At 46.6% G+C, this 24289-nt stretch overlaps 1 long non-coding RNA gene across 1 annotated transcript; it reads left to right on the top strand.

Annotated features, from left to right (window-relative positions):
- Positions 1–1225: 1225 nt before the first annotated feature.
- LOC115458407 lies at positions 1226–23764 on the top strand. Its single transcript, XR_003940053.1, has 4 exons — positions 1226–1297; positions 1538–1540; positions 6302–6314; positions 23754–23764. It is a non-coding gene; the product is annotated as an uncharacterized LOC115458407 (long non-coding RNA).
- The last annotated feature ends 525 nt before the right edge of the window (positions 23765–24289 follow it).

Genomic DNA, 24289 nt, shown 5'->3' with positions numbered 1-24289 from the left:
AAGAAAAAACCTTAAAGAAACTTCAGACCGCTCAAAACACGACAGCTAGGCTTATATTTGGTAAAACGCGATTTGAAAGCGCAAAACCCCTCCGCGAAAAACTACACTGGCTCCCAATCAAAGAACGCATCGCCTTCAAAATCTGCACCCTGGTTCACAAAATCATCTACGGAGAAGCCCCGAGTTACTTAACAGACTTGATCGACTTACCAATTAGAAATACATCCGAATCGACACGATCTTATCTAAATCTGCACTACCCAAGCTGCAAAGGACTTAAATACAAAACAACTTAGGCATCTAGTTTTTCCTACATAAGCACACAACTGTGGAATGCATTACCAAAAGCCTTGAAAACGACGTTCGACCACCTAAACGTCCGGAAATCACTAAAAACCAACCTGTTTAAAAAGGCATACCCTACCGATCCAACTTAAATGCCTGATCTCGGCAACACAACCAAAACTAAAGCACGTAATGGACATAACACAACTCTTCCGTTCTCCGATTCCCTAATGCGGCTGTGCCACATGAACTTGATCTTACCACAACATCACCCTGTATTTGTTCACACCGGAGCCTGCAAAGGCCTCTCCGGTACTACGTAAGCCACATTGAGCCTACAAATAGGTGGGAAAATGTGGGATACAAATGTAACAAATACAATGAATAAATAATCGACCAGTCCGCTTTTACCCCTCCTTACTAAACAATGCCAAGAGACAAATAATGTTGTTTGTGCAACGATCCCTAAAGTGCTTTAGTTATGACTAAACGCAGATCTCTGTCTCTCTTATAAACTGCAGTTAGGGTTGCCAGGTCAATCCAAAAAGGCTAATCCAGTCCTGGCTTTGCCATGGTGTATACTGGGAAATGTGGTTCCCACATTTCTTAGAGACAGCAAGATTAAAGCCCCTGCATGCAGTGAGGGAACACTAGCATCCGATTCATTAGGTGGCAGAGCGGGTGGTGGGAGGCGGGGCTGGTGGTTGGGAGGCGAGGATATGGCTGGGCAGACTTATACAGTCTGTGCCCTGAAAATGACAGATGCAAATCAAGGTCAGGTATACACAAAAAGTAGCACATATGAATTCATCTTGTTGGGCAGACTGGATGGACCATGCAGGTCTTTTTCTGCCGTCATCTACTATGTTATGTTTTTTTTTTTTGTTCAGGTTGTCCAGGAGAAATAGCAACTATTGTCCTGCATGGCAACGAGGTTCGAAGGATTCCCACAGGGACAGAAGCAGTTTTGCGGGGATCCCGTGGGGACGGAAACAGTACCTGCGGGGTTCCTGTGGAAGTGTATGCTGCACTTGCGTTAGCCTCTCACCTACCGAGTACCAAGTTCTTTCAGCGCTGTCTCCTCCTCCGTGCTTTAACAGCACAGATGCGGAACGTCTCCATTAAGGAGGTGGTAGAAACACAAATGGTGGCGGAATTCAAAAAGGCGTGGGATGAACACAGAGGATCTCTAATTAGAAAATGGAAGTTATGAAAAACCTGCATGTGTATGGATGTGTCGAGTGACGTTTAGATGGTGACTCCGGATGTGATGAACTAGGGCCGATACCAGACAGACTTGTATGGTCTGTGTCTCATATAAATAAATATACGGCAATCTGGTTTAGGATGGGCTGGAAAGGGTTTAGACAGCCACTTCAGTGGCTGAAACATGAGGACAGTGCTGGACAGACTTTTACGGTCTGTGTCCCACAAATGAGAAGATGAATAAGCTGGCGTGGGCTTCGAGGGCAACTCCAGCAGTTGGAACATAAGCAGGGCCGCCGAGAGCCGGAGCCGGGCCCGGGACAAGGCCGCCCCCCGGGCCCCCCCCCCACCCGAGGTCGCCGCCCACATGAGATCGCCGGGCCCCCCTTCACCCGCTATTGGGCAGGGCCCTCGGAACTAACCTTAAGCCTCCTTTCACTTCGCAGCAAGCAGCGGCAGGGCAGACCTCTCCTCCTTCCTTCCGTGCCCCGCCCTCGCAGGCGTTACGTCTGGCGAGGGCGGGACATGGAAGGAAGGAGTGGCCTGACCTGCTGCTGCTTGCTGCGAAGTGAAAGGAGGCTTAAGGTTAGTTCTGGGAGTGATGGAGGGTGGGCCAGGCGGCGACAGAGGGCGGGCCAGGCGGCGGCGGCGCCGGGCCCCCGTGGAGGCCCGGGCCCCGGGACTTTTGTCCCCCCCTCTCGGCGGCCCTGAACATAAGGATAGGGCCAGATAGACTTCTATGATCTATGTCCCAGGAATGCCAAAGAAAGACCACAATCAAGTCTATAATATCACGTTCAGTGTGTGAGTGTGACTGTTGGGCAGACTGGGTGGACAGTTCAGGTTTTTATCTGCTGTCACTTACAATTAATCCTCTGTGCTCCTGGGCTGATGCGCAGACCTCAGCTCTGACACAGGCACGAGCATCAGATGTCACCTGACCCTACTGGCATATGCATGTGGCAACCTCTTAGCACACAGTGCCACTGAATCAGAGACAAGTCTTACATGTGCACAGCACAGTATTCCAAGTTCCAACTTCCGTTCCTTCCTTGCCTTCCTCAGCGGCTCGAACCCAGAGAGAGACTGAGGGAGCCAACCAGAATTTTTTTTTGTAATGTACCATTAAATTCTTGCGGGACCGGGTGGGGACAGATTAAATTGTTGCGGGGGACAGGTGGGGACGGGTTAAATTCTTGCTGGGATGGGTGGAGAGGGGCAAGATTCCAGTGGGGATGGGTGGGGACGGGTAAGATTTCTGTCCCCATGCAACTCTCTAATAGCAATCTGATTTATACAATGGCCCCTCTGTGAACGGAGAGCCCCCCCCCACTCCCGGACCACTTGTTCCAGTGCTTAGCTGTACCCTCACTGTTGGAAAGCTCTTGCTAATATCACTAACCTGAACCTCCTCGCCTCAGCTGCTGTAATTTAATCAGGTCATCTTGTGCCCTGCTCCCAGCACATCAACCCCAGGCAGTCCTCATCATAACCTGGCTTTGTATATTTGAAGACTGCTCCCAAGTCACCCCTTCCCTCTTCTCTGTTCAAAGCTAAATAAACCAGCTCCCTCACTCTGTCCACACAAGTCAAATTATCGAGGCCTTTCATCATTTCTCTACCCTCCACATCCTTTCCAAATTGTTCCCCTCATCAAAGTCTTTAAACATCCAGCACCTCTGGCCTCTGGCAGTACAGTAGGGTCAAGGCCCTCTTAGCATTGTTAGAAGCCCTGAAGCAAACTGGCTGGAATTGCTTCAGGAGACCTTCAGGGACAAATGAGAAAGAGGGTGATGTGGGGATTAACCAGCTTTAAAAAAAGGCAATTAAACAAGATAAAGCCGGCACTGCCAGAGGAAACAGATTAGATTTGCCATTAGGAAAGGACTAAAACTGATCGTAAAAGATAGGGAATGTACACATCTGGAAGAAATATAGTTTTATTACGGGTTGTTTCCAAACTTCCACAGCCTGCTAAATTCTTTTGTCTTTTTCCCTTCTCTCTTGAAGCCAAGATGAATTTTAGGAGCCTGTTTACTAAGCCGCGCTATAGGCACGCTAAGGTTTTTAGCGCGTGCTAAATGCTAGAGACACCCATAGGAATAAATGGGTGGCTCTAGTGTTTCGCGCGCCTTAGTAAACAGGGGTCGTAGGTTTTTTTTTTTCAGTTTTATTTCTGTGTCTAGTTTGGTTGTAAAAAAAAATGGAACTGTTGATTTTCCAATCTCTTAACGCCAACTGGTCACTTAGGCTGTATCCTAAGATTTCTCTGTGGATACACAGACATCCCCCAGGACGAAGTGGTGGCACCTGCCCTGACACTACTACTACTATTTAGCATTTCTATAGCACTACAAGGCGTACGCAGCGCTGCACAAACATAGAAGAAAGACAGTCCCTGCTCAAAGAGCTTACAATCTAATAGACAAGAAATAAAGTAAGCAAATCAATTAATGTGAACAGGAAGGAAGAGAGGAGGGCAGGTGGAGGCGAGTGGTTACAAGTGGTTACGAGTCAAAAGCAAAGTTAAAGAGGTGGGCTTTCAGTCTAGATTTAAAGGTGGCCAAGGATGGGGCAAGATGTAGGGGCTCAGGAAGTTTATTCCAGGCGTAGGGTGCAGCGAGACAGAAGGCACGAAGTCTGGAGTTGGCAGTAGTGGAGAAGGGAACAGATAAGAAGGATTTATCCATGGAGCGGAGTGACCCTCTCGACCACCAACCCTCCCCCGCTGCCGCCTACCTTTGCTGGCGGGGAACCCCAACCCCCGCCAGCCGAGGTCCTCTTCTTCCGGCGCAAGGACGTCAGACTCACAGAAACAGAACGAAGCCTTGTGCCGGAAGAAGAGGACCTCGGCTGGCGGGGGTTGTGGTCCCCCGCCAGCAAAGGTAGCTCACAGCGACGGCGGTGGGGGGAGGGGGGTCCAGGGCCAACCGTAGCTACGCCATTGGTGTTTAGTATTGTGTTTAGTATGGCTTTACCAGGGTTTCAACACCGATCTTTTGATTGCTGTTTGATTTAGTATTACATGCAAAGATTGCTCCTAGGCCACCATCTTCTCTCTCATTCACAGTGGTAAAGTAGGCGGGGCAGGGGCACCAGTAGGCAAGTCCTGTAGGGGCACAGTTTTAGCTTGGTACAGTCTTGAAGACAACCACCCTAATCAATCAAGTAAATCTACTACAGAAATAGCTGAGCAGACGTTCCAACCTGAACCCTACCAGAATGTTGTGGCAAAACCTTATATTCTGCCAGTGTCGCTATGCTCATATTAGCCCTCTCCTCAAGTCACTTCACTGGCTTCCTATCCGTTTCCGTATACAGTTCAAACTCCTCTTATTGACCTATAAGTGCATTCACTCTGCAGCTCCTCAGTACCTCTCCACTCTCATCTCTCCCTACATTCCTCCCCGGGAACTCTGCTCACTGGGTAAATCTCTCTTATCTACACCCTTCTCCTCCACCGCTAACTCCAGACTCCATTCCTTTTATCTTGCTGCACCATATGCCTGGAATAGACTTCCTGAGCCAGTATGTCAAGCTCCATCTCTGGCCGTCTTCAAATCCAAGCTAAAAGCCCACCTTTTTGATGCTGCTTTTAACTCCTAACCCTTATTCACTTGTTCAGAACCCTTATTTTATCATCCTCACTTTAATATTTCCTTATCTCTTGTTTGTCCTGTTTGTCTGGCCTAATTAGATTGTAAGCTCTGTCGAGCAGGGACTGTCTCTTCATGTTCAAGTGTACAGCGCTGCGTACGTCTAGTAGCGCTATAGAAATTATAAGTAGTAGTAGTAGTCTTTGGGATTCGTAGTAAAACCTGAAGCAAATACTGCTTGCAAGGAGCCCTCGATTGTCACGAAGCTGAAACCATTCTGTATGGAAGAATCAGCCCAGCCGAAATTCCTCCAGGGCGATGTGGACTGATCCACAATTCCAGGAAATGTTCAGTTGAAGTTATTGCTGTTCATGGAGGTGCCCACCAGTTTCCAAATGAAGGGTTCACATAATTTTTTATACAAGGATACTTACTGTTGAAGTTTTGGGTTGAATATATACCTCTTTGAGTTCTTTATGGGGTTATTTTTCACTCAGCATTTAGATTAAGATCTAATCATTTTTTTGAGTATAAATCAGGGGCAGAGGAACTCCTTTTTGTTTGGGGGTGCCCAAACCCCACTCCCAGCTCCAACCCCACCCCCACCCCTTCTCTACCATGCCATAGTCATCCCCCCATGGCATCCAGCATCTATCTTTCCCACTCTTCCTCCCTCTCCCCCTAGTGTCCAGCATCTCCTTTCAATTCTCCCCTATTATCTCTTGTAACTCTGCCCTTCTTTCCATTCAACCCCCACCACCTTCACCACCATCACACTCTCCAGCATCTCTGTCTTCCCTCCCTTCCCCTGGTTTCCAAAATTTATTTTTTTCCCTCACTCGCAAGCCCCACATGATCTCCAGCATTTCTCTCTTCCCTCCCCACCCCCATGGCATTCAAGCATTCAGCATCTCCTTCCTTTCTTCTGTCCCCTCCCTCTGTCTTATGGTGTCCAGCATTCCCCCTCTTCAGCATCTCTCTCCTTCCCTTCTTTCTTTCCCTCTGCCCATGGTGCCCAGCATCCCCCTCCCTTTAAGCATATCTCTTTCCCTTCTTCCTTTCCCCTCCTGCCTATGGTGTCCAGCATTCCCATCTTCAGCATAACTCATTTTCTACCATCCTGTAATGCGCAGCCAGCCAGTGCGGGGCCTTGAGCATCTGCACATGCTCAAAGCCTGCTGGCTCCCACCCCCTCTGAACTTCCTGTTTTGGAGGGGATGGAAGCCGGTCAGCCTTGAGCATGCACAGATGTTCAAGGCCCCCCTCTTTCCTGACTGGCTGACCAAATGATGCCTCTTAGACAGAAGATAGAATTGCCACACCGGAAGAGTGAGGTAAGGAAGAGTAAATACCTTGCAGCGAGAGAGGCAAGGAAGAAACATTTTGGAGGTGCCACGGCACCTGTGGCTCCCCACTACCTGACACCTAATTGTGCTAAAATACAGAGCATCCTAGGGGGTTCAGAAACTTATTCTCAGTGCTGTGCATCACTGACCTATCCATCAGGGCCAGCAGGGTTTCATCACATCACACAGAATGTGACTGTCCCCCAATGTAAGAGTGAATCCTGCTTTAACGTGGGAAACATTACATTTCTCTTCCAAGGCGCTAGGGTCAGTCCTGGCTGCACTTGATTAGGCCTTAATTTCACTCCTGTGTTATTTTATGTTTTTGTATTTTTCTTGGCAAGATTTTAATAGTCCAAACTGCTGAATAGTGGAAGCATTATGACCTATCTAAAGAACAATATTTTATTATGGGAACTCTGCCCTCCCCCCCCCCCCCCACCCACGAGGTAGTCTCTCCAAGCTTCCCTTCCCCAGCTGACATGCAGTCTTAATACTGCATAAGACAGTGCTATGCTCTCTCCTTTCCCCTATTCCCCCCCATGCTGCCGCTGGATAACAGTGTGAAATTCTGGAGTGGAGGAAAACAGATGGAAAATCAACACTTATCCTTCCAGGACTGTGGTTGTCAACCCAGTCCTTGGGACACACCCAGCCAGTCAGATTTTCAGGATATCCACAAGGAATGTATACATGAGATACTTTTGCATGCTTTACTGCCATTGCATGCAAATCAATCTCATAAATATTCACTGTGAGTATCCTGAAAGAAGTGCAGTGGCGTACCAAGGGGGAGGCGGTCCGCCCCGGGTGCACACCGCTGGGGGGGGGGGGGTGCCGCGCACCTGTTGGCCGAGTCCGCTCATTCCCTCCCTGCTGCTCCCTCTGCGCGGAACAGGTTACTTCCTGTTCCGGGGCAGAGGGAGCAGCAGGGAACGAGCGGACTCGGAGCCGACAGGCGCGCGGCACCGCCCCCCAGCAGGTAAAAATGCACCCGGGGGAGGAGGGGGTAATTTCTCCGGGGGGGGCGCATCGGCGATCCACCCCGGGTGTCAGGCAGCCTAAGAACGCCACTGAAGAAGTGGCATAGCTAGGTAGGGCCCCCCAGATTTCATCTGGGCCCCTGGTTTTGCTAGTGGGGGTCCCCAACCCTCACCAGCTGCAGCCTTGTCCAGCACCGATCTCCTCAGCATGCTCAGTTTCACTTAAAGGAGTGTGCATGACATGAGGAGGAAGAGAGCGCAGGGCAAGGAACACGGAGGTGCCAGAGACCGGCGCTGGAGAAGGCTTCAGGTAGCGGGGGTTGCGGACCCCTGCCAGGCAAGGTATTTGCTGCTGTGGGGTGCGGTAGGGTGGCAGGGGGCCGGGGGGCGGTAGACTAAAATGTGCCCCACCGCCTCAGGCTCTGGCCCCCTCCTACCGCGAGGTCTTGCTACGCCCCTGCCTGAAAGCCTGACTGGTTAAATGTGCTCTGCTGCTGGTTTGAGAACCCCTGTTCTAGGGCACTAATATCCTTCCAGCTGCTTCTTCTACCTGTCCTGTCACTGGGGGTTTCTGGCCCACCACGTGCAAGGCATTTCCTTCGGGGTTATGCCAGTGGCAATCAATGATTATATCTCAGTTATCCGCCAGCCCTTTACCCAGAATACACAATGTGGTACAGCATGAACCCTCTTTTTAATACAATCACAGAATATTCTGTCAAAGGTACCCGCTGTCAAACCAGCTTCATGGTGGGAGAAAAGAACATAATCTCTCTCTTTTCTCCTTATCCATCTCAGTCTCTTTCCCTTCTTTCTCTCTCTCTCTCTCTCTTGTGTCTCTTTATTTCACTCTCTCTCCCTCCCCTTCTCTCTGTTTCCCAGAGAGACTTTCTTTTTCAGAGTGGAGCAGAGTTCTAACCTTGTCTGTTTAATCCCTTAATTAAACTCATCAAAGATCTGATTAAAAATGCTGGTATTTCTTAATGACTAAGCTGGGTGGGAGTTTGCTGGCACCAAAAGTTCATGTCATCGTGTCATCGCTGGGTTGGAAAATAGTAGTAATAATGAGACAATACAGAGAGCTACGCTGTTTTCGTTGCCTTTCAGGGCTCCCATGCTGTCTGGCCACCAGGAATAAGCTGCCCATCAATCCAGAGGCGGCTGTGTGCAGGGATTAAACTGGAAGCTTATCAGAGGAAGGGCTGGGCTCTCTCTGGATGCTGGGGATTTTTTGTTTTAATTATGTATTTTAGATCCTGCTTCCTACTGCAAGAACTGTACATGCTGGAGACCCCAGCAAAGTGAAGACTGTAGGGATTGGGGGGGGGGGGGGGTCCTGAGAGTGCTGGGGAAGATCAGCAAAAGCACAGAGAACATAGAATACAGAATGTAGTCTTTCCAGGGCAACATTCAGCTGCACAATTACCTACAACAAAAACTAGACTTCTGTTTCCTATCAGACACTTTGGCGAAATACCTTCCCAATGCTGACTCTGCAGTGACCTTCCCAACACAAGAAACCACTAACGGGCATGTATAGACTCTTAATAATCAAGGTGCAAGCATAAGGATGCAAAATACTTTATTTATTTATTTTGTTACATTTGTATCCCACATTTTCCCACCTATTTGTAGGCTCAATGTGGCTTACATAGTACCGGAGAGGCGTTTGCAGACTCCGATGTAAACAAATGCAAAGTGATATTGTGGTAAGATAAAGTTCATGTGGCACAGCCACATTACGGAATCGTACAACGGAAGAGTTGTGTTATGCCCATTACGTACTTTAGTTTTGTTGGGTTGGAGAGATCAGGCATTTGTGTTGGACTGGTAGGGTATGCCTTTTTGAACAGGTTAGTGATTTCCGGAAGCTTAGGTGATCGTACGTCGATTTCAAGGCAATGCGTTCCATAGTTGCGTGCTTATGTAGGAAAAGCTGGATGCGTAAGTTGATTTGTATTTAAGTCCTTTGCTGCTTGGGTAGTGCAGATTTAGATATGATCGTGTTGATTCTGATGTGTTTCTAGTTGGTAAGTCGATCAAGTGTGTCATGTATCCCGGGGCTTCACCGTAGATAATCTTGTGGACCAGGGTACAGATTTTGAAGGCAATGCGTTCTTTGATTGGGGAGCCAGTGCAGTTTATCACGGAGGGGTTTTGCGCTTTCAAATCGCGTTTTTCCGAATATAAGCCTAGCTGCCGTGTTTTGAGCGGTCTGGAGTTTCTTTAAGGTTTGTTCTTTGCATCCTGCATAAATTCCATTGCAGTAGTCTACGTGGCTTGGCACCATTGATTATATGAGGTTGCGGAATGTTTCCCTCGGGGAAGAATTGTTTCAGGCGTTTGAGTTTCCACATTGAGTAGAGCATTTTCTTTGTTGTGGATGCCGCTTGGCTCTCTAGTGTTAAGTTGCGGTCTATTGTAATGCCGAGGATTTTCAGGCTGTCTGATATAGGAAGGGTGTAGTTGTGCCTCTTTGATGACTGGCTATTTACCAACAGGACTGAACCCCACTGGGGTTGTGTGACGGTCAATGGCAAATGCCATATGTACAGTTTTGATTATCCAACCTTCAGTAACCCAACCATCTGGCATATCTGACAGACCCCCCCTCCCCGTGACATCATCACATTTATTTCTATTTAAAGTCTTTGTTTTAGAACAATTTTTGAAAATTGGGAACTCTTATGCATTGTTAGAGGGGTTTATACAGTATTTTCCGTATTATCCAACAACAGGTCTGTCCCGTTTACTACAGTCATCTCCCTCTAGTGGTAAGAGGAAAGAGCTGATACTAAGCAAGAACAGAGGAGCTTAGCCTGGTACAAAGCAAGGGCCTTCTTTGGTCCAGTGGTAGACCTTTTCAGGCACCCCCTCCCCGGTTCTTTATTTGTTTCATCGATTGCTGTGGTAAAATATGACCAAAGGTCCAACAAGTCCTTTAACGCAAATTCCATACCATTCTTGCAAAGAAAAGCTACGAGAATGGTATGGGATTTGCGTTACAAGACGTATGAGGAGAGACTTGCTGAACTAAACATGTATACTCTGGAGGAAAGGAGAAACAGGGGTGATATGATACAGACGTTCAAATATTTGAAAGGTATTAATCCGCAAATGAACCTTTTCCTTAGAACTGGAGGGCACGATACGAGATTGAAGGGGGGCAGACTCAAGAAAAATGTCAGGAAGTATTTTTTTCACGGAGAGAGTAGTGGATGCTTGGAATGCCCTCCCGCGGGAGGTGGTGGAAATGAAAACGGTAACGGAATTCAAACATGCGTGGGATAAGCATAAAGGAATCCTGTGCCGAAGGAATGGATCCTCAGGAGCTTAGTCAAGATCGGGAGGCGGGGCTGGTGGTTGGGAGGCGGGGATAGTGCTGGGCAGACTTATACGGTCTGTGCCAGAGCCGGTTGTTGGGAGGCGGGGCTGGTGGTTGGGAGGCGGGGATAGTGCTGGGCAGACTTGTACGGTCTGTGCCAGAGCCGGTGGTTGGGAGGCGGGGATAGTGCTGGGCAGACTTACACGGTCTGTGCCCTGAAGAGCACAGGTACAAATCAAAGTAGGGTATACACAAAAAGCAGCAAATATGAGTTATCTTGTTGGGCAGACTGGATGGACCGTGCAGGTCTTTTTCTGCCATCATCTACTATGTTACTAAGTCCAACCTTTGCTCAGTTACCTAAAAACACTCTCCACAGGGTTATCCAGGGGAAGGCTGGGCTACCTCTGAGTGGAGAAGTGGCCTAGTGGTTAGGGTGGTGGACTTTGGTCCTGGGGAACTGAGGAACTGAGTTCGATTCCCGGCACAGGCAGCTCCTTGTGACTCTGGGCAAGTCACTTAACCCGCCATTGCCTACCGCATTGAGCCTGCCATGAGTGGGAAAGCGCGGGGTACAAATGTAACAAAAAAAAAAAAAACCTGCAATAAAAGTCAGAGCTCAGTATCAAAATCTCCCTTATTAGAAAAGACCCTTCTACCATCTGCTCCCAGCCCAGTTCCCCCTAGGCACAGCTGCTTCCAATTTCCAATAACCTGTAAAAAGAATAAAACCCAACAACCCACTAACCCTTGAGGCTTTACAACCTGATCTGTAAATCTTCCCTTTTAATTGCAACAAAGAGGCCTAGAAACAAAGGCCCAAGCCCCCATCCCCGGCCTTCTCTGAGAGGAAGTTACTTTCAGCCACACTGTACTCTCTCTCTCCCTTTTGCAAAAATGAACAATTAATTCCTCTTTGTCTTATCCAGGACCATTTACTTTCTACGGTGATAGGCCTCTTACATACACACTGCAAGAATTTTCGGTTGCCCCCTCCATTAAGAAGGAGGCACATTTTTGGCTTAATAATTTGCCATGTTAGTGAAGCGTGAGGTCCCTTGTAATATGATGCCCTAGGTTGTAACTTGTCTAGTTTATAAGGAAATCCGGTCCTGACCCAGGGGATTCCAACCTTTCCAAAACACATCTAGCAGCCTACTGTTATCATAATTGCTTAGCCTTTCACGATTAAACAGCAAAGCAATTTACAATAGAATGACTTCCTTTTTTCAGAGTTTACAGTTGACATCGGATACGAATAAAAAGTGAAATATTGATTTGCTCATTTGACTCTTATACGATACAATACTAGTGCTTTTCTAAAACAATTAGAATGCTTAGGGTTCATTGAGGATTCACGATAAAGAATTTGTTTTTGATGAAACCTAATATAATTCGATTCAGATATAAATACGTTCCAAAGCTTCGCCACTTGGTTGGGGAAAAATAGTGGAAAACATTCTTTTATATTTTTTGCCGTGGGGAAAATTCAAGATGAATTGATACCTAGAACAAGATATTCGAACAAATTCTCCACACTACATAAAACATGGAAAAGAAAATAAGATGATACCTTTTTTATTGGACATAACTTAATACATTTCTTGATTAGCTTTCGAAGGTTGCCCTTCTTTGTCAGATCGGAAATAAGCAAATGTGCTAGCTGACAGTGTATATAAGTGAAAACATTCAAGCATTACTATGACAGTCTGACAGGGTGGGAGGATGTGGGTGGGTCGGAGGTATGCATGGGGACATCAAAGCATATCATTGATATTCTAACAGGATGGGTGTGGATAATTGAGGGGTGGGGTGATCAACAGAGAAATACAGCTTTATGGTTTATAATGGGCTAGGAACCCCAGGTCCTTGTTAAGTCCTTTCTGTTGGATGTTAAAATATTCAATCATTCTGACTTCAAAGATCTTACCTTCTTGTATGGTTTTAAAGTTACCTTTCAGGATTCTCACTGTGAAGTCACTGGTACAGTGTCCTGGTCCTGTAAAATGCTGACCAACAGGCGTGGGAGCCCTACTGGCAACCTTCGAAAGCTAATCAAGAAATGTATTAAGTTATGTCCAATAAAAAAGGTATCATCTTATTTTCTTTTCCATGTTTTATTTTGTTTGATTTCTATTGATAACCTTAAGAGTGGACTAACATGGCTACCACACTCCTCCACACTACATGAATCCCAATCAGGCTTCAGACCTGATCACAGCACTGAGACAGTGCTAATTATATTACTGCCAACTTCAAAAAGGAAATTTCAAATGGTAAAAAAAACATTCTTCTACTACAATTAAACATGGTCGACCATTTAATCCTCAAAAGAATACTTGATAAAATAGGCATTGGCGAGAAGGTGCTTGACTGGCTACTAGGCTTCTTCACTACAAGATGCTATCATGAAAACAAATTCTCTCTCTCCTCCATGGAAAGAGGAACGTGGGGCTCCCCAGGGCTTGCCACTATCACCAATGATATTCAACTTGATGATGGCCACTCCTTTCCTGAACACTATACAAACAAGGCTTCAACCCTTTTCAACATGAGAGTTTCTGCTCAGAAGGTGGGAAAGAGTAGGCCATGAATGTCAACCATTGTTTTTCTTCTTCAATTGTTAAGAAACTTTACAATTAAATATTATGGCAAAGAAAAACAGAGAGAATGCAGGCATTTTTCCTTTGAAGGTGAAAAGTTAAGTTTTTGCTATTGAAATCAACTGGGTCATGACCAGTGTTCTACCACCTCCCTCTCCTCTCCCCCCAACAACAGGACCTCAATGACAGGCCACAGTTCGCACTTCAATTTGCAAGTTCCTCCACTGCAATTTGAGTGTCCATCACACATAAGCTCCTCCCTTCTATCTAAACCCTGAAAGAGCTGGGCCGGAGGGGGAGAACCATCCACTGGATTCATTTCATTTCCAGGGCAGGCCAATCCAGTTCTGATTTGTACGTTTGGGTGCACAGTCCTCGGTCCTTTAATCCATGAGCTTTGCACCAGGTAGGGCTTCTTTTGAGGGGGTACTGAGTACCGGCACCTTTTCCATTGTCTGCTAAAATTGACCCATGGTCTCTGAGTTTTAATGAAAGAGCTCAGGCTCTACACACCAATTCTGCCTTGTCAATCCTGTGACTGGTTGCAGGGGGCCTGGCTATTGTGCGATGTGTCCCTCAGTGATCACTCCACCCCTGAAGGGTGGCCTAGCATTTGAGTACCGGCACCTTTTTTGCTAGAAAAAACGCACAGGTCTCAAGTTTATTGTTATTTACTATCCTGTCATGCGTAGGGTTACCATATGGCTCTAGAAAAAGGAGGACACATTGATCCAGTCTGGGTTCTGCTTCCATTGAAAGCAATGGCCGTAAAACCCAGACTGGCTCAATCTGTCCTCCTTTTTCATGCGGACACGCTATCTAGGCAGCTCACAATGTACAAAATAGGTGGAGAAAAATTACACAAGTAGTGTGGGAGAAGGGCAGAACTCCATTTAAGACAGAAAAGAGGGAGGTGGGGGGAACAAAAGGTGGGCTCTAATTCCTTCCCCAGAAGCCCCAGGCAGCATTCCGGTATATGGGTAGCATTAACAGTATGCATCATCGAAAAGAAGAGTTTTGAGATCAATTTTGAATTGGGTAAGGGAAGTTTGTGACCTCCAATGTGAAGGGCAACAAGTTCCATAATTGAGGGCCTTGTATAGAGAAAATGGATGATCTGGTGTGTTCATGTGCTCTTCATAAGTAGGTATGGAGAGCAGATTTTGATTAAGGGACCTAAGGGAACGTGAGGGCTGATATTGTATTAGGTGCCTGGAAAGATAGGTAGGTTCCCCTGAGGATAGAGTTATAAATACTAAGAGAAGCAATTTAAAAGAGATCCTATCACCCCTCTCCTCAAGTCACTTCACTGGCTTCCAATCAGATACCGCATTCTATTCAAGCTTCTCCTTACCTACAAATGCACTCAGTCTGCCGCCCCTCACTACCTTTTCTACCCTCATCTCACCTTACGTTCCCGCCCGTAACCTCCGTTCACAGGATAAATCCCTCCTCTCAGTACCCTTCTCCACCACCGCCAACTCCAGGCTCCACTCATTCTGCCTCGCCTCACCCTATGCTTGGAACAACCTTCCTGAGCCCTTACGCCAGGCCCCCTCCCTGCCCGTCTTCAAGTCTTTGCTTAAAGCCCACCTCTTCAATGCTGCGTTCGGCACCTAACTCTTACCGTTCAGTAAATCCAGACTGCCCCAATTTGACTGCCCCTTTCGGACTGACTGTTCACTTGTCTTTCAGATTGTAAGCTCCTTGAGCAGGGACTGTCCTCCTATGTTAAACTGTACAGCGCTGCGTAACCCTAGTAGCGCTTTAGAAATGTTAAGTAATAGTAGTAGTAAAAGAGACCCTATAGGGGGGTTGGGAAGCCAACCCCCCCCATTACTATTTAGTCTATTCCCACTGGGAATGGAGAAATGTCGGTCACAATTCTGTCTGAATATGGATAGCAAGTCACCATTCAGCCTTCTCTTTGGTGTAAGCTAAATTAATAGAGGTGTAATATGATCAAGTTTGCCAACCTGATTGATGACTCAGAATGCCGTATTCTGTACTAATTGAAGTCGATGAAGGTCTTCGATTCGGAGGCCCTTATATAATGAATTACAATAGTCTAATTGGGTAATTGCAAGCGAGTGAATGCGAATGTTTAATGCTGGAGGTTGTAGTAAGAGTTGAATGGATCTGATAAGACGGAGCCTGTAAAGAGCCACTTTTCCTTTGAACTGTGCAAAATTTTAAGCACTTGAGGAGTGAGCCATTTTCAAGAGATTTCTTCTTGAGTGAATCTGCATTTTTCCACATAGTCTCTAACACTTATCTTCAATGCTGCTCTTGGCTCCCTTGACCTGGATTGGCCACTGTCTGACAGGATGCTGGGCTAGATGGACCTTTGGTCTTTCCCAGTATGGCACTACTTATGTACTTATGTACTTATGTACTTTCAGGCTTATTTTCGAAAGAGAAGGGCGCCCATCTTTCGACACAAATCGAGACATGGGCGTCCTTCTCCCAGGGTCGCCCAAATTGTCATAATCGAAAGCCGATTTTGGGCGTCCTCAACTGCTTTCCATTGCGGGGATGACCAAAGTTCACGGGGGCGTGTCGGAAGCGCAGCGAAGGCGGGACTGGGGCATGCCTAACACATGGGCATCCTCGACCGATAATGGAAAAAAGAAGGGCGTCCCTGACGAGCACTTGGGCGACTTTACTTGGTCCATTTTTTCTTGCAACCCATCCTCAAAAAGGTGCCCGAATTGACCAGATGACCACCGGAGACAATCGGTAGTCACTAACCCCCTCCCACCCTCAAAAAAAAATTTTAAAATATTTTTTCCAGCCTCTATGCCAGCCTCAAATATCATACCCAGCTCCATGACAGCAGTATGCAGGTCCCTGGAGCAGTTTTAGTGGGTACTGCAGTGCACTTCAGGCAGGCGGACCCAGGCCCATCCCCCCCTATCTGTTACACTTGTGGTGGTAAATGTGAGCCCTCCAAAACCCACCACAAGCCCACTGTACCCACATGTAGGTGCCCCCCTCCATCCCTAAGGGCTATGGTAGTGGTGTACAGTTGTGGGGAGTGGGTTTTGGGGGGTTGGGGGGCTTAGCACACAAGGTAAGGGAGCTATGCACCTGGGAGCTTTTTCTGAAGTCCACTGCAGTGTCTCATAGGGTGCCCGGTTGGTGTCCTGGCATGTGAGGAGGCCAAGTGCACTATGAATGATGGCTCCTCCCACGACCAAATGGCTTGGATTTGGTCGTTTCTGAGATGGGCGTCCTCGTTTTCCATTATCGCCAAAAATCGGGGACAACCATCTCTAAGGTCGACCTAAATGTTGAGATTTGGGCGTCCCTGACCGTATTATCGAAACAAAAGATGGCCGCCCATCTTGTTTCGATAATACGGGTTTCCCGCCCCTTCGCGGGAACGTCTTGCGAGGACATCCTCAGGAAAACTTGGGCACCCCGTTCGATTATGCCCCTCCACGTGAATTATTTTTCTTCAATCTTTTCTTCTTTTTTTTTTTCTTAAAAATATAGAAATTGTGCAATGATTGAACATTTGAGGATGGAGAAATACCTTAGCGGTCGGTGTTAGTCCTTCGAGCGACATAAACATGCTATATACACACTTGTATATTACTGATTTGGTTGGACATTTGAATAATCTATCTGAGGGTGTTTAGAGACTATTGATTATAGACAATTTCCTTCAGAAATTTAAATATTCTGATCCTCTTGTGGTGGTATTTCCCCACATAAATGGCATTTGAAAGTTGTCCAGTTATGAATTTTTACAGCATTGTTCTGGGATGGGTAATGGGGGGGTCATCTTGATTGCTGAGTTGGATGGTGCATGCCCTCTGACTCAATCAAGGGGACTGGCAGAAATTCAAATGAAGGCCCCCAAGGAAAATATCAGAAAGGGCCTCCAGACTGGGTTGGGGGGGCAACCTCTACAGATATGGGAATGACTACAAGAGGGCCCCCCTTCTTCTCTTTGCCCCCCGAGTGAAATTGACATCACTTGGGAGACGGAGCTGGGATTAAGACTGAAGGTTTGCACTTGCCCTGTCTGTAGTGCAATGAGAGGTGCTCGGCACCACGGTTTTACAGTTCAGGCTGAGGCAGGGTCTGCAACACTCTCCCTGGGGAGTTTTCTGTTTCCTGGGTGAGAGATTTATTTATTTATTTGTTACATTTGTATCCCACATTTTCCCACCTAGACAATTTGTGCAGAATGTAAGACTGTAACACCTCCTCCCCAGACTGGTGGGTCCTGGGCTTCCTCTCAGTGAAAGACCTGACACAGTCCCTGTGCCCTATCAAGACTGTGGGCTGCCAAGGGGGTGGGGGTGGGGTGAGCAGAGAGCCCTAGTCCCCAGCGTGGCCTGGCCATAAATCAGCTCCCTTGGTGATATAAGAGTTGCTGCTGAGTCTGACCCCTGACTGACCTTTATTGTAACTCAGTAGGGGAAATAACAGAGCCCATAAGAACCTTTCCCTCTGGCCATCTCTCCCACCGCACACCCTCTCCCTGCTTCCAGCTCTTTCTGTGTCCTTTTCGCCCTTTGCCTCTTTTCCCAAGGGTTCTCCCTTTTCTACCTTACTCTCTCTCTCTTTTGTTGCCGTTTTGCTTCTCATACCATACAACAAGCTTATATTCCACTAATATCTTACAGTTCGAAGCGGGTAACAAAGCAAGGCAAAACCAGACTGAACCTCTGGGATAATGTTAGAAAGATAACAGAATCTACTTGAAATTAAACTGTAGAGTCTTAATCTTTCTCCTAAAGATCATATATGAGTGGGAAGAGGAGAATATCACAAGTTCTTTCCAGTACCAAGTGGCTTAAAATACCCTTTCTCTTTGCTCCCAATACTTTCACTTTTCTCACCCTCTGTCTCTTGCATTGCTTATTTTCTTCTCCTTTTCTCTACCTTCTTCTTTCTCTTTTCTCACCACTCTCTCTCTCTCTCTCTCTCTCTCTCTCTCTCTCTACCATTGGCTCTTTTCCCTTCAACCCTTTTTTTCTTCCCTTCATCTCTTTCTTTTCTTTCTCCCTTTCTCTTTCCACCTTCTCCTTACTCTCTCTCAGCCTCTCTCTTTTTCTCTGTTCTCTTTTCTCTGTATTCCCCTCTCTCTCTCTTCTGTTACCTCTTTTCTTCTCCCTTTCTCTTTGCTCCCTTTTCTTACTCTTTTCTCATCCTCTTCACTTCCATTGTCTCTGTTCTCCTCAGTTCTTTTTTTCCTCCCTTTTCTCCTCTTTCCCATTACCTCTTTTCATCTTTACTTTATCTTTTCTTATTCTATTCTCATTCTCTCTCACTTCCATTGTCTTTTCTCATCCGTTCTTTTTTTCTCCATATTCCCCTTTTGCCATCCTCTCTTTCCTGTCACCTCTTTTCATCTCCCTTTTCTTCCTTATTTCATGGTCTCTCTCATAACGTTGTCCCATCCCCCCTCTCTTTACATTTTCTCTGTCTCTCTTGCTTTCTCTTTCTTCCTCTATATTCCCCTGATTCTTTTACCAAACCTCTCTCTCTCTCTCTCAAAAAAAAAAAGCTGACTCATATTGAACCAGAGACCCAGGGGAGCAGGAGAAAAGTGCTGGGTCAAAGAAAGCTGGCAGAGGCTGTTGTAATCCTTGGCGTTTGTTAGAAGGGGTGCGTAAGAGACCAGAAACCGAATAATGGAAGCTGTGGTTGATTCGATTTTCCACTGAGTATAGAGTAGCAGAATTAAGGCGAGACATCTCAAAGTGGAGGGGTGAATAGAAAGGAAAATAACATCATTGGAAAGGAATACGTCACTTTTAAAGTATGTTCTGAAATGTCTGAAGCAGTCCCTCTGACGTTATTCCACACCCTAAGTCAGGAACACGCTGAGGCAGTCCCAGCTTTGTGGGTCTGATTTTCATAGGAAAATCGGAGGAGGAAATGCCAAACTCCAAATCCCTGAATGCACTGGGGCAAAAACCAGGAGTGGATTAACCTGTTCCCTATGCCACACAAGGAGGCAAGTGGCAACCCCAAGCCCTAATGAGCAGACACCTGGGTGAGAGTGAAATGGCATTTCACTTAAGAGACAGTACGTGTTATGAGAATTTTGCCTCTTCACAGACAGATAACTGTGCTTTAGTTTGAAGAAGTCCTAAGGAGGACAAGGATTGCAGGAGATGGGACAGAAGGAAAGAACAAGGGTGACAGCGTAAGTGCTGCCCTAAATGGGGAGCTATGCGCCCAATAGCATGCGGGGAGCGGGGTTAAGGGAAGTTCATTTTACTGGAGAGTTTACGTCTAAAAATTCATTCGGAATGAACTTTGGGGATTGGGATTGATCCGGGTTGGGCAAAGGGGCAGGGGAATGAGGGCTGATTTAAGGAGTGCCCCAAGAAGTGCAAAACCCTTAAGAGAGAAACTTCACTGGCTTCCACTGAAGGAATGCATTGCGTTCAAGATCTGCACGATCGTACACAAAATCATTCACGTAGACGCCCCAATCTACATGCTAAACCTCGTAGACCTACCTCCCAGAAATGCCACAAGATCATCCCGCAAATTTCTCAACCTGCACTACCCCAGTTGCAAAGGACTTAAATACAAGCTGATGCATGCCACTACCTTCTCCAACATGAGCACGCAGTTATGGAATGCATTACCTACAGACCTGAAAGCAATCAACGAAACAACTATCTTTCGCAAATCTCTGAAGACATACTTCTTTAACAAAGCCTATAATGAGAACCGATAACAGACAGCCTCACTAATATACCCAACCAACCCAATTAGTTATGAAAGCCCACCCTCTATAACTACCCTAATCACCCCCTTCCTTCTTCTATCCTTCTTCACTCAAACTATGCACAATTCTACTGTATCTGATAGCCTGGTACGACAATGTTAACATAATCATGTAAGCCACATTGAGCCTGCAAATAGGTGGGAAAACGTGGGATACAAATGCAATAAAATAAATAAGCAAGCAGGCCTGGTTCATGCTCCTCGAGGCGGCATTACCCACACTCCCTTCCTCCCCCTGTTAAATTGTACAGCGCTGCGTAACCCTAGTAGCGCTTTAGAAATGTTAAATAGTAGTAGTAGTAGTTCCTTATCCGGGCAGCAAACTGCTTGTTTCTATACTGGTTGGATGTGTCAAAGGAAATCACAGTATGGGGGGGGGGGGGGAGGGGGCAGTCACCTAAGCCAATTGGGCCCTTTGAAATGGGATTTAAGTGGACCATCATAGTTTTCACCCAGCGGTAGAAATTATGCAGGCAGCGGGTCAGGAGGTCCTTGTTGGGTTATGCAAGCCCTAGCTGAGGTAACAGAGTCTGGTTTACACGACTGCTTAGCTATCACGGCGAGTAGTTATTAAGTCAAGTTCTTGTTCTATGTTCAAGACAACAAAACAGAGCAGAGATAGTCCAGAGAAGGAGAAATCTCAAATTCACAAGTGAAGTTTATTGGTAAATGACCCGACTTGGCCAAGTTTTGGCACGTATGCCTTCGTCAGGGGTCTGTAAACATAAGTACATAAGTATTGCCATAGTGGGACAAACCGAAGGTCCATCAAGCCCAGCATACTGTTTCCAACAGTGGCCAATCCAGATCACAAGTACCAGAATTTAATTACATGTTGAGTGACGAAATATTTTCTCCAATTCGTTTTAAATGTACTACTTTCTAGCTTCATTGCATGCCCCCTAGTCCTAATATTTTTGCAAAGAGTAAACAAACAATTCACATCTACACTTTCCACTCCACTCATTATTTTATAGACCTCTATCATATCTCCCCTCAGCCGTCTTTTCTCCACGCTGAAGAGCCCTAACCACTTTAGTCTTCCCTCATAGGGAAGTCGTCCCATCCCCTTTTACTATTTACTGTAAGTAATAGATATAACCAGTGCATTTTGTATAGTGAAAAAGATGCCGGTACTCAAATGCCAGGCCACCCTTCAGGGGTGGGGTGATCACTGAGGGACCCACCCCACAGTAGCCAGGCCCCCTGCAACCAGTCACAGAATCTATGACAAGGCAGAATTGGTGTGTACAGCCTGAGCTCTTTCATTAAAACTTGGGGACCATGGGTCAATTGTAGCAGACAATGGAACAGGGGCGTAGCCACGGGCCCAGGCCCAGCCACTTTCCCTCCAGGCCCGCCCACCTGCCCCAGGCATGGCCTCTTTCTCCCTCCTGCCCCCTTCTCAGACCCCAGACCCAGTCCCCTTCTCATCTTCCACCTGGCACCAAGCCTTAAAAAAAAACACGGAGAAACGCCTCGCGTCTGCTGTGCGCTGCTGTAAAGCAAGCAGCAAATTGCTTCGTCACGTCGGCCCTTCCTTCACTTTGTCCCACCCTCTGATGTAACTTCCTATTTCCGCGAGGGCGGGACACAGTGAAGGAAGGGCCGACGAGACGATTTGCTGCTTGCTTTACAGCAGCGCACAGCAGACGCGAGGCGTTTCTCCGTTTTGTTTTAAGGCTTGGTGCCGGGTGGAAGATAAGGGTCATCTGCTTGTCGATCATGGAGCTGGTAGGCAGGTGGGGACTGGGTCGTGCAGGGGGGCTCAGATGGGATGTCGGGGGGGGGGGGTTCAGATGGGAGAAGGGGTCTGGGTGGGGCTCAGATGGGAGAAGGGGACAGGGACTAGGTCGGGAAGGGGAGGGCCAGATGGGATAAGGGGACTGGGTCTGGGTGGGGTGGGGCTCAGATGAGAGAAGGGGACTGGGTCTGGGGTCTGAGAAGGGGGCAGGAGAATGGGGCCATGCCTGGGGCAGGTGGGAGAACAGGTCTCGGGCTGAAAAGGGGGGGCCCTAATGCAAGGCATGTGGATGAAGGGAACTGGGGACTGAAAAGGACAGTAGGTGGGATAAAGGGGCTAGTACTGGGACTGAGGGCTGAAACAGGGCAGGGGCTGAAACTGTGCGGACTGGAGGCTGAAAAGGGGACAGGGAGAAAAGTGGCTGGGGGCTGAAGCTCTGGACTGGTAGGAGAAAAGTGCTGGGGTTGAAACTGGGGACTGAAAAGGGAACAGGGAGAAGTGGCTGGGGGCTGAAGCTCCGGACTGTTGGGAGAAAAGGGCTGGGGCTGAAACTGGGGGCTGAAAAGGAGGGGCAGGTGGGAGAAGTGTGCTGGGGCTGGAACTAGGGGCAGGTGGGATAATGGGGCTGGAGCTGGGGGCCGAAAAGAAGGGGCAGCGAGAGGGAGGGCAGACCCTGGATGGAAGGGACGGCAGAGAGGGCGGACACTGGATGGCAGAGAGTGAAGACAGATGCTGGATGGAAGGAAGACAGTGAAAAGAAGATGAGGAAAGCGGAAACCAGAGACAACAAACTGTAAATAAAATATATATTTTTATTTTTTTGCTTTAGGATAAAGTAGTATTGTAGATGTGTTAATAAATATTTATAAATAGAACTTGTAAATAAGGTAATCTTTTTATTGGACTAATTTTAATATATTTTGACTAACCTTTGGAGAACAAAACCCCCTTTCTCAGGTTAGGATAGGATACTGTAACAGCACTATACTGTATTGACCTGAGGACAGAGCTTTTGGCCTCTGAAAGCTAAATGTATTAGTCTAATAAAAAGGTATTATTTTATTTTCTATATTTGTTTTTTTTTCTATTTCTTAATTTGTAAAGTGGTGATTGGTATTTGTTAGTGTTTTCAAATTTACATCTGCTGTCTTTATATTTTGCACAGTACTAGGGGACAGTTTCTGTTTCTGTGGCGTTGCATTGTATGCAGAGTCTGGCATTGGGGGTTCAGTTTAATTTTTGTCTAAATAGAAAGTTTATGATTACTTATTCTATAGTGGATTAGGGTGTATCTGTGTTTGTGAAAAAGACATGGCTTTCAGTTGGCATTGACTGTGCAGGATCAACGATCTGTATTATTCTGCCTGGTTTCGTTTTACAGTAGGTGAATTGATGTTCTAGGGCTCACTGTAGTGTTTAAGATGCTTTCCTTTTCCTTATGTGACTTGTAGAAATGACTGCTTATGGTATGCTAGAATTGCTCTATAGGTCCTGAGTGTTTTGTATTCTAGGTATGCCTAGTACTGGATTTTGGAGGGAGGTGTTAAAAAATGACCAGCCCGGGGTGTCAACTACCCTAGGTGCACCACTGCTTTGATCGCTGTCGCTGATGCCAAACTATGGGGGAGGGGAAAGGGCAGGGTTTTGGGACAGTCCTGCATTTCTGACCACCCCATTGTTATGGGACTTGCTGCACTGATTTCCATGGGCAGAATCAGACATTGCAAATCTCACACTGATTTGGGTTATAAAGTTTAAATCAGGACTGCACAAAATCTCAAGCCTGGAACTGGGTAATTTGCCATCTCTGTGATTTCTAATTTTTTGTGTTTTATTCTGCAATTTGTAAGGGGTGGTCTGTGTTCTGCATGTGACCGATGTAAAAGATACTGTGTGCATGTAGTTCATGTGGGGATCTATATGAGTCTGACTTCTCTGGCTTTTTAAATGGGAATGTCAGTTTCAGAATTTACCTGTTTTATGAATACAGCTTAATCAGGCATTTGCATTTGTTACAAAGCAAAGTTTGAAGGATATGTGCCATTGACATGTTTGCCTTTATAGCAGTCATATTTGGTCAAGTTTAAGGTATGGGATAAAATCACTATATTTAAAAATGTTGGTGTTCCATGAACCAGGTATGTGGTTTGTGTTAATGCAGGAGACCTGTTGCACAGACTGTTTACTTAGAAATACTACTACTACTACTACTACTTAACATTTCTAAAGCGCTACTAGGGTTACGCAGCGCTGTACAATTTAACATGGAAGGACAGTCCCTGTTCAAGGAGCTTACAATCTAAAAAGACAGGTGTACAATCTAAAGACAAGTGTAGAGTCCGTCTGGTAGGTGATACTATATTTCATGAGAGGTTAGGTGCCGAACGCGGCATTGAAGAGGTGAGTTTTAAGCAGAGATTTGAAAATGGGTAGGGAGGG

Source organism: Microcaecilia unicolor, chromosome 14, assembly GCF_901765095.1.
Source record: "Microcaecilia unicolor chromosome 14, aMicUni1.1, whole genome shotgun sequence".
In the NCBI taxonomy this organism is placed as follows: domain Eukaryota; kingdom Metazoa; phylum Chordata; class Amphibia; order Gymnophiona; family Siphonopidae; genus Microcaecilia; species Microcaecilia unicolor.
Note: the sequence above shows the minus strand (reverse complement) of the source record. Positions and strands in the feature narration are given on the sequence as shown.